General features: G+C 40.4%; 1 long non-coding RNA gene across 50 annotated transcripts in view; it reads right to left on the reverse strand.

The window, feature by feature from the left end:
• The window catches only part of LOC111753149 (uncharacterized), a 416,755-nt gene that overhangs the window by 18,896 nt on the left and 380,731 nt on the right, over positions 1–17,128 (reverse strand). Inside the window, exon 21 of one of the 50 annotated variants that reach the window (XR_010321737.1) lies at positions 3,083–4,498. The exons of the other annotated variants lie outside the window; for them this stretch is intronic. This is a non-coding gene — a long non-coding RNA (uncharacterized LOC111753149). Of the gene's footprint in view, positions 1–3,082; positions 4,499–17,128 lie in introns of those variants that run through there. 50 annotated transcript variants of the gene reach the window in all.

The following is a 17,128-nucleotide window of genomic DNA, read 5'->3' on the forward strand; positions in this document are numbered from 1 at the left end:
AGTAGTCAAATAACATTAATTGATAGGATTTTTTTTTTCTGCCTCTGCTTGCTTCCTGAACCCTCTATTTAGCACTCTAGTAAACCATTCTGACAGAAAAGTCAACAATACCCAAACTGAGATTAGCCTTATTAATTATATATTATAATTTAAAAGCCTGAATTTTTTTTATTCAGAGAAGAGGTTCCTAACTCTACCCCATACCGCTAATTACTGAGGATCTAAAACAGCAATTAGATTCAACCACTTGGATTTCTGTACTGAGTTTTATGCCTTGGAATCCTTTATACTTATTCCTACAAAAAAAAAAAAGGAAGTAATCATTTGGACAATTTAAGAAAAAATGAAATTTTAAGTTCAATTTGTTACAGACATGTAGAGCTATGTTCCTCAAACTTTAATGTGCATGCAAATCACTTGTGAACCTTGCTAACACACAAATTCCAATTCAATAGGTCCGAGGTGGAACCCGAGATTCTGCATTTCTAACAAACACTCCCCGCTCCTCCTGCCAAAAAAAAATTGCCAAGGAGTCGATTCTGACTCACGGTGACCCCAGGTGGTTCAGAGTAGAACTGCTCCATAGGGTTTTCATAGCTGTGACCCTTGGAAAGCAGTTCACCAGTCTTTCTTCCAAAGCACAGCTGGGCAAGTTTGAGCAGCCAACCAATCTTTTGGTTAGTAGTCAAGCACTTAACCATTTGCCCTGCTCAGGCCATCCGACAAGCCAATTCTGCTGCTCCGAGACCACCGTGGTGAGATTGTAAATTTTGTGTTGTACCTGTGGGGCTTTTAAAAGAGAGGGTGAAGATACAGGAAGTAGAAAAATGGATTTTCTGAATTTCTGGCCTCCTTCTCCGCTTTCATTTGCATTCATAGATATACCTAGCATTTTTTTAAAAAGCAACCCAGTGGGTATATGGTTTATTCTCTTAAAAATGTGAAACAATAGAAATGCAAATGACCACGATTATGACCAATACAAGCTTTACATCAGCACTTACTGAGCCTTTTATTAATTCATGGACTACTAATACTAATTCAATCTTACTTGCTCAGGCAACTGGTCAATTGCTCTCAGATTGTTGAGAAAATGCAAATTTAAATGTAATCAATCAGAATATTCAGTTAGCTTCTGTTGAATAAGCTACAGAGTAAAAGGATTGTTTTAAATTGTATATGGAAGAAAAGTAACATTTTTTTCTTTGTTGAACTCAGAAATTAGCATATTTACATAAAACGCTGACTCAGCCCTTGGACAGGCCTGCTGTTGAAACTACGTTAAAGCTTTTAATAAAACTCTGGGGGAAATTCTACTGCCATACAATGAAATTCCATTACGTATGACTTATTTTTGGCTCCTTGATTGATAATAAAACCAACCAAATGGCATTTCTCTTTAATTTTTTCCTGAGGCTTTGTTATCATACTATTTATATAGTCTTCAAAGAGAGGCTTGTTTTTTGTTTTTTTAAACTTCAAAATACTTTTAATTTTGTTCTACAAGAACTAAAAAATGTAAATTTTGTTATTGTAATGATGTCATAGCTAGCATATTAAAAATTTTGCATTAGTGATTACCCTTCTTAATGATTTCCATAAATAGCCTACAATTTATGGTCTTAAGATGCCAAGAAATAACTTTATGGAAGAAAAGACTCATTTTTCCACAGTCCTACGTGTAGTTAGCATCCAATAAATATTTATGTGTGAACTTTGGCCTCATCATCCAATGGTTGATCCAGGACATTTGCAATGTGTCTGAAAGACTATCAATTTTAAAATAAAGAATAATATACCTTAAAGAAAAAAATGAGGGCTCTATATTTTTATTCATACCAATTATCTCTCATAGAGCAGACCCTTAATGAAGTTTTGATGATCATGCTATTAATTATAAAATTAACATTTGTAGAAAATTTGAGTTAACAGAGTAATTTTCTCACTGAACCCTGTTAAATAGGTGTGATACACACAGTGATGTTGCCTAGACCCTCCTTTGAGGACTGACTTTTTGCTCCTGTTGCTGAGAGTGCTGGCAGCAGACAAACCACAGGGGAAGCTTCTTCAGGGGTTACCCCAGTCACATTGTACCTGGAGAGACCCACACCTAATCAAGGCAGGGGGAAAAAGGTCCAGTCATTTCAGATCAATGCAGCTTGATTTTTCCCTCTGTCCAATCCTGACTTTGTCCCCCTCATTTTCATAGGTGTTGAGCCCCAAAACCTTCCCTAATAATGTTGTTCTTGTTAGTTGCCCTCGAGTCAGCCTCGTTTCGTGATAACTTATGACTAATAGAACTTGTCAAATCCTGCAACGTTTTCATAATCATCAGTCCATTTAAGGTTTAAGTTCATTGTGTGGCTATCATGTCAACCCATCTCATTGAGTGTTTCTCTCCTTTTTGTTGGCCCTCTGCTTTGTTGTGGTCGTGTGCCATGGAGTAGACTCTGACTAATAACAACCCTATAGGACAGAGTAGAATTGCCCCATTGGGTTTCCTAGCCTGTAATCTTCACGGAAGCAAACCATCAGGTCTTTTCTCCTGCTGAGCCACGGGTGGATTCAAACTGCCTTAGCAGCCAAACGCTTAATCATCGCATCACCAGGTCTTCTTAGCCCTCTATTTGACTATACATTATGTCCTTTTCTAGCAACTGGACCTTCCTGATGACACGTCCAATGTAAGTGAGTCTAAGTCTTGCCATTTTTGCTTCTAAGGAAAGTTCTGTTTCTATTTCTTCTTAGTTTTTTTTTTTTTTTTGGCTGCTTACAGTGTATCATGGACTGCATAATAATACTGCACATTAACTTCACCTAAGAGCCTGTTTCCCAGACACCCAATTTAGGAGAGTAGATGTTGTCATTCTCCCTTAGAGATAACAAAAGAAGGCTCAAAGACGGCAAGTAGCACGCCCAACACTAAACAGCATGGGCAAGTCTTGGACTGAGCCCCACTTATAGCAAATCATATACAATGGGATTCTTGTCTCTGTAGTCTGTCAGATCCTTGAAATGATTTTTTTTATCTGAACTAGACTACAGCAGCTTAAAAAAAAAAAAAAAAAAAACTCTGCCGTCAAGTCAATTCTGACCATAGCAACCTTATAGGACAGAGTAGAACTCCCACATAGGGTTTCCAAGGAGTGTCTGTGGATTTGAACTGCTAATCTTTTGGTTAGCAGCAGTACCTCTTAATCCCTATGCCATCAGGATTTCCAAGCAGCTTAAGGGCCTCTTAATTATTTTCTAAATGTCTGGTGCCAATTACCTCCCTCCTCTCCTTCTCTACCTCTACACCAGGAGGTGCAAAGGAAGCTAGTAAACACTTAACACTGAGTCTCCTCAGGCATGCTACTCCAAAACACATCTGATTCAGAATGTTATTAGTCCCAGGGCCCTTGACTGAAGGGAGACAGCAGACATTGAGATAAGAGAAGAGAAAGGGGCAGGGCCAAAGGCAGGCATTAGGCCAAAGTAGGATAGGAGATCACAGCAAACGGCAAAGTAAGGTAAGGGTGAGGGAAACCTCCCTCAGATCCAGCAGACACTGGCCGTGCTGCCCAAAAGATTTACTCTTAATACTACTGAACTAGATTTCACTTCTCCAGTTATGCTTCAGCCCTTTGGAACAGTGTTCTTACTGTTGTTAGCTGCCATCAAGTCAGCACCCAATTCACGGCAATCCAATGCACAACTAGATTTTCAAAAGTAGGTCACCAGGGCTTTTTTCCTAGTCTTAGTCTAGGAGATCTGCTGAAACCTGGTCGGCATCATAGCAACACAAAAATCTACACTGGCAGATAAGTGGTGGCTATGTTTGAGGTGCTTTGGCTGGGAGTCGAACCTGGGTCTTCAGCATGGAAGGAAAGAATTCTACCACTGAACCATCACTGCCATTTTGGAAATAGTAGAGTTCTTAAAAGTCCCACATGGAGCATGCTCTGTGGATATGAATAGCTTTCAACATGTTGTGGTTTGTTGAGTCAAACCAAACACTGGTCACAACTCAAACATACTATGGGTCTCCATTCAACAAGAATCACTATAAAGGAAGGAATTTTGCAGACCCAATCCATGGGCCCATTTGTTTTAAATATTATTTAATAGTGTGCATTCTCAATACAACAAGAATAACATAAAAATAGTTTCTTTGCATTTGTTATAATAAGATTTGACTTATTTGCTAAAGGGAAGAATGTGTTCACTGGGTGTCTTAGTCATGTAGTGCTGCTATAACAGAAGTACCACAAGTGGATGGCTTTAACAAAGAGAAGTTTATTTTCTCACAGTCCTGTAGGCTAGAAGTCTGAATTCAGGGTGCCGGCTCCAAGGGAAGGCTTTCTCTCTGTCAGCTCTGAAGGAAGGTCTTGTCATCAGTCTTCCCTTGGCCTGGGAGCATCTCAGTGCAGGAACCTCAGATCCAAAGGACGAGCTCTGCTCCCAGTGTTGCTTTCTTGGTGGTATGAGGTCCCCATGTCTCTCTGCTCACTTCTGTCTTTTATATCTCAAAAGAGATTGAATTAAGACACTATCTAATCTTGTAGACCTCATCCATATAACTGCCACTAATCCATCATATTACATCATAGTGATAGGATTTACAACACATAGGGAAATCACATCAGATGACAAAATGGTAGACAATCATGTAGTCATACAAGGGAATCATGACCTAGCCAATTTGACAGATATTTTGGGGGAACACAATTCAATCCATGACACAGGGATAATTATCTGTCTTCTAGAGTATTTTACACACACACCCACCCCAAAATAAAATGGGAAGGGAAAATGCCCTGGTAAAACTGTAAGTCTGGAACCAGTGTAGAATGTGCCTAGTAATTCACAGGAGAAAATAATTCAGGAAGCAGTTAAGACATAGCACTTAAGTTCTTAGTTGCTTGAATACCAGTACACCAAACATATATAATTTGACATTCACACAGGAAGATCAACATCCCTTATAGACATTATTGCATGTTGGCAAAATGAGATTCACAAATGGCATCTCTCATGGAATACACTGCGTTGTACAAAGGGAATAGCACTCTGTGTCAAGGAGATTTATAGCTTTGTGAAAACCCCAAAATTGGGGATGGCGAAACGATAAAGAGCATCTGGGTAGAGATAAAAGGAAAGAGCATCAAAATGGTATTACTGTTGCAGGGTGGAGGTGGAGGACTGATAAAATAGCCATCCCAGGCAGAAGGGAGGCATGGACGATCATATCCTGACATCAGTCGTAAATCTGGCACAGATACAGAGGCAAGATAGAGAAGCAATGAAAGATTGCACTTATTCCAGACATCTCCAGAAAGTCACAGTCAGTTAAAGGCAACACATTGGATACATCTTGCCTTACTGACAACTGCTTAATCTTCTAGAAGGCAGAAAAAGCAATGAAGGGAATTATTGCTTAGGACCTGATTCTGACCAGCAAAGAAAGAACTAGTTGACAAAGTAGACATGATAAAATCCTTGAGGGGGGAATCCAGTGATAGCATCTTACAGCTTGTGATAGTTAAAGCATTAAACCCTCAGCAGAGCTAGACATATGCCCTGGACTAAAAGAAGATGGGAGTCCCTAGGTGATGCCAACAGTTAAGCACTTGACTACTAACCGGAGGGTTAGAGGTTCAGATCTACCCAGAGGCTCCTCGGATAAAAGGACTGGCGGTCTACTTCTGAAAAGTCACAGCCTTGAAAACCCTACAGAGTGCAGTTATACTTTGCACACATGGGGTCACCATGATTCAAAATCCTCTCCATGGCAACTGGTTTGATTTGAATTTTGAAAAAGAAGGCAGATTTCCATATGCTCACAGAGAAGATAGGTATAATTTCATGGTCAAAGAGTCTGGAAGTAAAGAAGAACTCCATGCTTTCAAATGCACAGCTCTGAGAGTCTAACCATGGAGTGTGAGTGAAAGGTAGCTGAGGAAACTGCTGGGGAAGCTCAACCAGCTCTCAGATAAACAGAGCCATTTTAAACACGTCGTTTATACAGAATGGAAGGAGTGATGTGTAATCAAAGACAAATGAAAACTAATCCCAAGGGGGAAAAAAAAGTAAAGCCAGTGAAAAATGCCAGGGAAGATAAAAATAGATTTTCTAAAGGTATGCTGGGAGCAGCAGAAAGACATAGTAAAACCTGCTTGATGACAATACTGGAAAGACTACATAAGAGGCAGAAAGCAAAACTTTCAGGTCTGTTTCTCTATTTCAGTGGGCCTCTGTTTCTTTGTCTGTCCTGCATCTCCCCCTGTCTTGGTTCTCTAGTACAGCTATAACAGAAATACCACAAGTGGATGGCTTTAACAAAGGGAAATTTATTTCCTCACAGTAAAGTAGGTGAAAAGCCCAAATTCGGGGTGTTAGCTCCAGGAGACGACTTTCTCTCTCCGTTGGCTCTGGAGGGAGATTACTTGTCCTCGAACTTCCTCTGGTCTAGGGGCTTCTCAGGAGCAGGGACCCCAGGGTCCAAAGAATGCGCTTTGCTCCAGGTTCCACTTTCTTGGTGGTATGAGGTCCCCAACTTGCTTCCCTTTTCTTTTATCTCTTGAGAGATAAAAGGTGGTGCAGGCTACACCCCAGGGAAACTCCCTTTAAATTGGATCAGGGAGGTGACCTGAGTAAGGGTGGTGTTACAATATCACCTTAATCCTCTTAACATAAAATTACAATCACAAAATGAAGGAAAACCACATATGGCCTAGCCAAGTTGATGTGCAGATTTTGGGGGGGATATAATTCAATCCATGATATCCCTATATCACATGAGATTGTGATAGGTTTGTTGGCCACTGTCCCCAGCCTGCCCTGGCCATGGCCAAGTACATATGATCAAACAGGGCCATTCAGACACTCTCTCTGAGATTTGATACATGCATGATAAGAGAGAAAGCATTTGTCTTTATTCTGAATTTGAATCAAATCCAGTAGCTATCTTCCCCACCATGTGAGGAGCCGATCCACAAAAGGAGTCATACAAACCCCAGGTGACACCCTCTAAATCTCTGAATCCAGCCATTATAGAAACAAGCTTCACTCCTGAGTCCTCTGAGTCCTTCAGCTATGTCAGCCGAAACATTTTTTTTTTTTTCCTAAGAGAGTTTATGTCAGGTTTCTCGCACTTGTAATCAAGAGTCTCAACTAATACATCAGTTAAGAAGGTTAATTATCAGATTAGAAAGTAGAATACAAATATCGGAAGAGGAAATTAAAGTTCAAGGTAGGTAACGAGATTGCAAAAAAAAAAAAAAAATGCACATTTCAAAGGACTTTAGTTCCATTTCATAAAACCGAAACTAGGCTCAGATGATATCAGTGAACTGTAAATAGTCATCTTTGAAGAGCCATGGAGAACAGAAGTCTTGCTGGCAGGGGGAAAAGGGCAAATAAATGTTCTCATTTTCAAAAAGGTAAAAGAAGTTAAATTCTTCAAATTATATGCCAGAGATTGGATGGATTTTCTAGAAAAATGTTAAGGTAGAAAAGTTTGGTAAATAGTTCCGAGTTAAAAAGATGATCACTAGGGACCAATGCATGTTCATGAAGTTCAAATCAAGCTGGGATTATATCATTTCATTATATAACAACATTCACCAGAGAGGTAGGTTAGGAGGATATTCCTTATGCCAAGTACTATTCGAGGCACTACTCTGATAAAGCATTGTGTGCAATGATTGCAGCCATAATTGGGTAGTTGGTCCTGTTTATTATAATAATATCTACCTTGTATTGACAATCTAATATGTTCCAGAATATACACAAACATACACACACACATACATACATACAAACACATGTATAAGCATGCATACATGTACATACACATGCACACATACACACATGCGTATGTATGCACACATGCACATTCACATATATACATGTGAATATACACTTAACATGTGCACACATACAAACATAAACACATATACACACATACTTACATACACATGTATACACACACATACACACATTCACACAAATACACACACCCACATTAGAAGAATACTATAATGTAGGCAATAAGATACTCATCATAAAGAGGAGAACACTGGGGTGAGGCTATTTATCCAAAGTCATACAACTAGTAACGGCAGAACAAGGATTTGAATTCAGGATTTTATGATTTTTAAAATAATATTTTCAATTTTTAACTAAGAGTTTTTCTGCTAAACATGAATACAAAGAGCTGGAGTTAGAAAATCAAAAGGGAAGAACATACTTGGCATTTCTCAAGCTGAAAGAACTGAAGAAAAAATTCAAGCCTCGAGTTGCAATAGTGAAGGGTTCTATGGGCAAAACACTGAATGATGCAGGAAGCATCAAAAGAAGATGGAAGGAATACACAGTCATTGTACCAAAAAGAACTGGATGATGTTCAGCCATTTCAGGAGGTAGCATATGATCAAGAACCAATGGTGCTGAAAGAAGAACTCCAAGCTGCACTGAAAGCACTGGCGAAAAACAAGGCTCCAGGAATTGACAGAATACCAATTGAGATGTTTCAACAAACAGATGGAGTGCTGGTAGTGCTCACTCATTTATGCCAAGAAATTTGGAAGACAGCTACCTGGCCAACTGAATGAAAGAGATTAATATTTATGCCTATTCCTAAGAAAGATGATCCAACCAAATGTGGAAATTATCAAATAACATCATTAATATCATATTCAAATCAAATTTTGCTGACAATCATTCAAAAATGGTTGCAGCAGTACATCAACAGAGAACTGTCAGAAATTCAAGCCAGATTCAGAAGAGGACGTGGAATGAGAGATATCATTGCTGACGTCAGATGGATCCTGGCTAAAAGCAAAGAATACCAGAAAGATGTTTATCTGTGTTTTATTGACCATGCAAAGGCATTTGACTGTGTGGATCATAACAAATTATGGATAATATTGAGAAGAATGGGAATTTCTGAACACTTAGTTGTGCTCCTGAGGAACCTGTATAGAGATCAAGAGGCAATTGTTCGAATAGAACGAATGAATACTTCATGGTTTAAAGTCAGGAAAGTTGTGTGTCAGGGTTGTATCCTTTCACCATACTTTTTCAATTTATATGCTGAGCAAATAATCTGAGAAGCTGGACTATATGAAGAAGAATGGGGCATCAGGAATGGAGGAAGACTCATTAACAACCTGTGTTATGCAGATGACACAACCTAGCTTGCTAAAAGTGAAGAGGACTTCAAGCACCTGCTTATGGGAAAGCTGGACAATGAATGAGGAAGACGGGAGAAGAATTGTCACCTTTGAGTTGTGGTGTTGGTGAAGAATATTGAATATGCCATGAACTGCTAAAAGAACTAACAAATCTGTCTTGGAAGAAGTACAGCCAGAATGCTCGTTAGAAGTGAGGTTGGAGAGATTTTATCTCACATACTTTGGACAAGTTATCAGGAGCAGCCAGCCCCTGGAGAAGGACATCATGCTTGGTAAAGCGTACGGTCAGGAAAAAAAGAGGAAGACCCTCAATGAGATGAATTGACACAGTGGCTGCAACAATGGGCTCAAGCATAACAACAATCATGAGGATGGAGCACGACCGGCAGTGTTTCGTTGTGTTGTACATAGGGTTGCTATGAGTCAAAATCAGCTTAATGGCACCTAACAGCAACGACTAAGAGATGAATGGCAATCTGAAGAGAAGTCTGAATTATCTTTGATCCATTCAGCTTTTTAAACCTTGAATGACAATAAAGCCTTACAAATCAACTATGAAATTAATTCAGAAAAAAACATATAAAACATATTGTGAAAAATTATAACCTAAGAAGAAATGTAATAAGAGTAAAATGAGTTCCGGGCACAGGGTACACAATAACACAAGTGCCTTAAGGAGGGTTCTACTTGACTCTGATCTCAAGGGTGAGAAGCTGCTACTAGAAGATTGAACTCATCCCTGGACTGCATTAACAACAGTATAAAGTTCAGGAGAAGGTAAGAATTACCCTTCTTAACGCTGTTGTTGTTGTTAGGTGTCATTGAGTCAATTCTGACTCATAGAGACCCAATGTAACCCAATGTGACCGAGTAGAACTGCCCCATAAGTTTCCTGGGCTATAATCTTTACAGGAGCAGATAGCCAGGTCTTTTCTCTTGCAGAGCCACTGAGTGGGTTTGAAACACCAACCTTTCAGTTAGCTGCCAATTGCTTAACCATTGCGCCACCAAGGCTCCCTTCTTAACCCTAAAAAACAAAATGAACCCACTGCTGTCAAGTCAATTCTGACTCATAGCCACCCTATAAGACAGAGTAGAACTGCCCCAAATGGTTTCCGAGGAGAGCCTGGTGGATTTGAACTGCCAACCTTTTGCTTAGCAGCCGTGGCTCTTAACAAGTAAGCCAGCAGGGTTTCCTTCTTCGCCCTAGGTGGACTAAATTAACTACTGGCACTTGCATAGAGGGGATTGACTATGATGATGAAAATTCAAATCATGTCATAAGATAAAGTAGAGAAGGATGACCACTGTGCGTGATAGAGAAGTAAAGACTTACGCAGCAGGTGTGGGAGGAGAATTCATTACATATTCCTTCTGTCATCCGTACAGCTTTAAAAGGCAAAATAGGAATTAATGGAAAGAAATTACTGTGAGTCAGATTTCAACACAATATAAATATAAGAGTTTCCTGTAAAGGCAGAGATTAAATGCAGCGCCATGTAAAACAGTGACTAAATGTTTAGTAAGACGATGCTTCCCTCACATACAGGAAGTCAAACAGTCATCTTGAAAGATATCTTCTCGGTACTAAAAAGGCTTATTTGAGTGGTCTTCCACGGTTAGGCAAGTATAGGCCGAGTGGGCTTCATTTCCCTAACAGGTCTCCAAGCAAAGAACCTTAAACAATCCCTGTGAATGGAGGTGGATCTATTGGCACAAGAAGCCCAAGGCTCTCTGGGAGAGAAAAAAATCAGATCCTGGCCTACATGCCAGATATGAAGTTAGGGAAACCTATAAGTGAAAGCTGAGAAGATTTTGACAGAGGTCTGCTGATAAACAAGCACCCAAAATGGAGACTTCATCAGGAGGACAGGGGAGAATCATGTACTGCCTTAAACTCAGCACATGGGAAGGGCTAGTTGTGGCACAATATGTGGCTTAGGCCTAAAGCCCCTGGGGCTGCAGTTACTGGATGGGATGTTATGTTTGAAGAATAATTACTGAAAATATGTGTGATTACCTTGGAGTCCAAGCATGACACACCAATACGACTTGTGCAGGACACACCAATATGACTTGTGCAGGGACGTGTACCAACAAAGACATAACCAAGATGAAGCATCAGTTCAACCGTAAGGACCAGCCTTCAGCAGGGTGTCATGTGGCAGACGGCAATACAGACAGTAGGAAATGATCCTTCTCTCTAATTCTTTTTCATCTCCACCATCAAAAACATGACCAACTGCCTCTCCTTCCTTGCAGTGACTAACTGGTCTCTGAGGTTCCTGGGCAATTGGAGTAGATGGTGAACAAAGGGAAAATATCGTGCTACTGTCATTAAGCGTAGGTGGGTACTTGCCTCCCAACATTGGAGGAAGCTTTTCTCTCTAATCAACGTGCATTTTGATTTTTCTACTTACAAAGAAATAAAAATTATATGACTAAGAATCAGAAATCAGTTAAAGGATTTTACACACATTTTATCTTCTTACTAATACAAAGTGCAACCATACTTAGCATTATCCCTACTACTTTGAGACCTCTGCCTGGAATTGGAAAACAGTTAAGTGTCCTACAGGTGCTAAGTCCCAAGCCAGTGTTTCTTGCTTACATTTGAGGCAGATAAGCGGGGGAGGATGTCTGCAGCTATGTTAAAAAAGCCGCAGACATCCTCCCCTGTTAGTTTTCTATTGATGCTATAACATATTCCACCAACTTGGTGGCTTCAAACAATACAAATTTATTGTCTTACAGTTCTGGAGGTCAGAAGCACAAAATTGGTCTTACTAGGTTAAAACCAAGGTGTCAGCAGAGCTGCATTCCTTCTAGAGGCTTTCGGAAAGAATCCAGTTGCTTATCTTTTCCAACTATATACTGTAGCCTGTCCAGACACCTTGACTCGTGGCCCCCAGACATCACTCTGACCTCTGCTTCCACGGTCACATCTCCTTAAACTCTCCTGCCTCCCTCTTTTCCTTATAAGGATCCTTGTGATTACTTTGGGCCAAACTGGATGATCCAGGATAATCTCGCCACCTCAAAATCCTGAGCTTAGTCACGTTTGCAAAGTCCCTTTTGCCATGTAAGGTAACATATTCACAGGTGCCAATTCCGGAAAGTAGGCTGTAGACATATTTGGAGGGCCATTAGTGTACCTACCATAGAAGTCAGTGACTAAACATCAGGAGGAAATTCTGAGCCATACCCACAGCAACAGAAAGAGCTGTATGGATCCCTCCTTTTTTATTTTCTTCAACCTCCATCAAAGCTAAATGGGCAGAGGTTTTAGCTTGTTGATGAAATAAAACCTAAAAAACCAAACCTGTTGCCATTGAGTTGATTCTGACTCATAGCGACTGTCTCAGGCTGAGTTCTCTACAGAAATTTATATTATATATTAGAGAAAGAGTTTTATCCCAAGGAAATGGGTCATGTGGTTGTAGAGGCTGGCAAGTCCCAAATCCACAAGTCAGGCATCAGGCTGGAGGCTTCTCCTGACTCACGTAGCTGCAGAAGCTGATGGACCTAAGATCTACAGGTCAGACAGCAGGCTTCTGGCCCATAGCTGTGAAGGCTGATGAATCCAAGACCAGCGCATAAGACAGCAGGCTGCTGGTCCAAGTCCCAAGAACTGGAGGTCAGACGCTAACAAGCAAAATGCAGGATCCACAGCAGAGCAAACGCCAGTGAGCTTTGCCAGAAAGTCCGTATATATTGAATGCAAGCGACACCCTCAAGGAAACTCCCTTTCAACTGATTGGCTACTCACAGCAGATCCCAGCATGGAGGTGATCACATTATATCAGACCTCACCATGCGAGTGATTATATCATTATGTGACTGCCAACTACATTATAACTGCCAAACCACAGAGAATTATGGCCCATCCAAGTTGACACACAACCTTAACCATCACATTGACCCCATAGGGGAGAGTAGAACTGTCCCATAGGGTTTCCTAGGATGTAATCTTTACCGCCTCCATGTGTCTGTCAGTTTGTCGTACTGTGGGGGCTTGCCTGTTGCTGTGATACTGGAAGCTATGCCACTACTATTCAGATACCAGCAGGGTCACCCATGGAGGACACGTTTCAGCTGAGCTTCCAGACTAAGACAGACTAGGAAGAAGGACCCGGAAGGCTACTTCTGAAAAACATTAGCCAGTGAAAACCTTATGAATGCCAGCAGAACATTGTCTGATATAGTGCCGGAAGATGAGCCTCCCAGGTTGGAAGGCACTCAGAAGATGACTGGGGAAGAGCTGCCTCCTCGAGGTAGACTCAGCCTTAATGAAGTGGATGGAGTAAAGCTTTCTAGACCTTCATTTACTGACATGGCATGACTCAAAATGAGAAGAAACAGCCGCAAACATCCATTAGTAATCAGAACCTGGAATGTACTAGGTATGAATCTAGGAAAATTGGAAATTGTCAAAAATGGAATGGAATGCATAAACATCAATATCCTAGGTATTAGTGAGCTGAAATGGACTGGTATTGGTCACTTTGAATCAGACAATCATATAGTCTACTATGCTGGGAATGACAAAGAGGAATGGTGTTGCATTCATCGTCACATTCATCATCGCTAGGGCCAAAGATGAAGAAATAGATTTTTATCAGCTTCTGCAGTCTGAAATTGATCAAAAATGCAATCAGGATGCATTGATAATTACTGGTGATTTGGAATGCGAAAGTTGGAAACAAAGAAAAAGGATCAGTAGTTGGAAAATATGGCCTTGGTGATAGAAATAATGCCAGAGATCTAATGATAGAATTTTGGAGACCAATGACTTCTTCACTGCAAATACCTTCTTTCACCAACAAACATGGTGACTATACACATGGAACTCCCCAGATGGAACACACAGAAATCAAATTGACTACATCTGTGGAAAGAGATGATGGAAAAGCTCAGTATCATCAGTCAGAACAAGGCCAGGGGCTGACTGTGGAACAGGCCATCAATTGCTCATATGCAAGTTTAAGCTGAAACTGAAGAAAATCAGAGCAAGCCCATGAGAGCCAAAACATGACCTTGAGTACATCCCGCCTGAATTTAGAGACCATCTGAAGAATAGATTTGACGCATTGAACACCAGTGACCGAAGACCAGATGAGTTGTGGAATGACATCAAGGACATCATCCATGAAGAAAGCAAGAGGTCATTGAAAAGACAGGAAAGAAAGAAAAGACTAAGATGGATGTCAGAGGAGACTCTGCAACTTGCTCTTGAAAGTCAAGCAGCTAAAGCAAAAGGAAGAATTGATGAAGTAAAACAACTGAAGATTTCAAAGGGCGTCTCGAGAAGACAAAGTAAAGTATTATAATGACATGTGCAAAGAGCTGGAGATGGAAAACCAAAACGGAAGAACACACTCAGCATTTCTCAAGCTGTAAGAACTGAAGAAAAAATTCAGGCCTCGAGTTGCAATAGTGAAGAATTCTAAGGGGAAAATATTAAATGACACAGGAAGTATCAAAAGAAGATGGAAGGAATACACAGAGTCATTATACCAAAAAGAATTAGTCTATATTCAATCATTTCAAGAAGTGGCATATGATCAGGAGCCAATGGTACTGAAGGAAGAAGTCCAAGCTGCTCTGAAGGCATTGGTGAAAAACAAGGCTCCAGGAATTGACAGAATATCAATTGAGATGTTTCAACAAACAGATGCAGCACTGGAGGTGCTCACTCATCTATGCCAAGAAATATGGGAGACAGCTTCCTGGCCAATTGACTGGAAGGGATCCATATTTATGCCTATTCCCAAGAAAGGTGATCCAACCGAATGTGGAAATTATAGAACAATATCATTAATATCACACACAAGCAAAATTTTGCTGAAGATCATTCAAAAACGGCTGCAGCAGTATATCGACAGGGAACTGCCAGAAATTCAGGCCGGTTTCAGAAGAGGACATGGAACCAGGGATATCATTGCTGATGTCAGATGGATCCTGGCTGAAAGCAGAGAATACCAGAAGGATGTTTACCTGTGTTTTATTGACTATGCAAAGGCATTTAACTGTGTGGATCATAACAAATTATGGATAACATTGCAAAGAATGGGAATTCCAGAACACTTAATTGTGCTCACAAGGAACCTGTACATAGATCTAGAGGCCTTTGTTCAGACAGAACAGGAGGATACTTTGTGATTGAAATTCAGGAAAGGTGTGCATCAGGGTTGTATCCTTTCAACATACCTATTCAATCTGTATGCTGAGCAAATATTCAGAGAAACTGGACTATATGAAGAAGAATGAGGCATCAGGATTGGAGGAAGACTCATTAACAACCTGCGTTATGCAGATGACACAACCTTGCTTGCTGAAAGTGAAGAGGATTTGAAGCACTTACTAATGAAGATCAAAGACCACAGCCTTCAATATGGATTGCACCTCAACATAAAGTAAACAAAAATCCCCACAACTGGACCGATGAGTAACATCATGATAAATGGAGAAAAGATTGAAGTTGTCAAGGACTTCGTTTTACTTGGATCCACAATCAACAGCCATGGAAGCAGTAGTCAAGAAATCAAAAAACACACTGCATTGGGTAAATCTGCTGCAAAGGACCTCTTTAAAGTGCTGAAGAGCAAAGGTGTCACTTTGAAGACTTAGGTGTGCCTGACCCAAGCCATGGTATTTTCAATCGCATCATATGCATGTGAAAGCTGAACAATGAATAAGGAAGGCAGAAGAAGAATTGACATCTTTGAATTGTGGTGTTGGCGAAGAATATTGAATATACCATGGACTGCCAAAAGAACAAACAAATCTGTCTTAGGAGAAGTACAGCCAGAATGCTCCTTAGAAGCAAGGATGGCGAGGCTGCATCTTATATGCTTTGGACATGTTGTCAGGAGGGATCAGTCCCTGGAGAAGGACATCATGCTTGGCAGAGTACAGGGTCGGGGAAAAGAGGAAGACCCCCAACGAGGTGGATTGGCACAGTGGCTGCAACAATGAGCTCAAGCATAGCAAGGATTGTAAGGGTGGCTCAGGACCCGGCAGTGTTTCATTCTGTTGTGCATAGGGTGGCTATGAGTCGGAACTGACTCGGTGGCACCTAACAACAACAATCTTTACTGAAGCAGACTGCCACATCTTTCTCTCACAGAGCATCTGGTGGGTTCAAGCTGCCCACCTTTCAGTTAGCAGCCGAGTGCTTAACCATTGTGCCACCAGGGCTCCTTCAGTGAAGAAATACCCACAGCTTAATCCATTATAATTTGCAGAGGAGAAGGTTTTGGGCAAATATTTAAAGGAGGACACGTATCTCTCAAACGAGATGGAGAGTCAACAAGATTGCTTAAAGAAGAATTCCCTCCCTCAGTGTAAATGTGCAAACATCCTGTAAGAGGCTAACAATGATAGCTATAAGGGAATGCCCTATCTAAAAAGTAAAATACAACATTTTAATTATCACTATTTTGTTCTGATTGATCTAACTAATTTCTTCCTGTTTTAGCAGCAAGAAGTTGAGGTTATCAACTTTCGGTTTTAGCAATCATGAAAAGAGGATGTCATCTCACATGGCCAAAAGAGTGAATCTGTTAAATAGAGGAATAGCAAACTGCTACAGATTAAATCAACCACGAAACAATGAATTCTAAGACCTTTTATAAGAATTTTGTATTATGTATGTGTTATAAGTCTTTCTCATGGAGGAATATGTAAGATTACAAAACATATGTTTTTTTTTTTTTCCAGCAAATATAAAAGTATAACTTGAGTATATTTTTTATTCAAGGGCTGTTGTTGTTAGGTGCCATTGAGTTAATTCTGACTTATAGTGACCCTACATACAACAGAACAAAACACTGTCCAGTCCTGTGCCATATTCTACTTTACCAAGTATGATGTCCTTCTCCAGAGACTGATCCCTCTTGATAGCATGTCCAAAGTATGTGAGACAAAGTCTCGCCATCCTTGCTTCT

The sequence above is a fragment of the Loxodonta africana genome, chromosome 4 (assembly GCF_030014295.1).
Source record: "Loxodonta africana isolate mLoxAfr1 chromosome 4, mLoxAfr1.hap2, whole genome shotgun sequence".
Classification (NCBI taxonomy): Eukaryota; Metazoa; Chordata; class Mammalia; order Proboscidea; family Elephantidae; genus Loxodonta; species Loxodonta africana.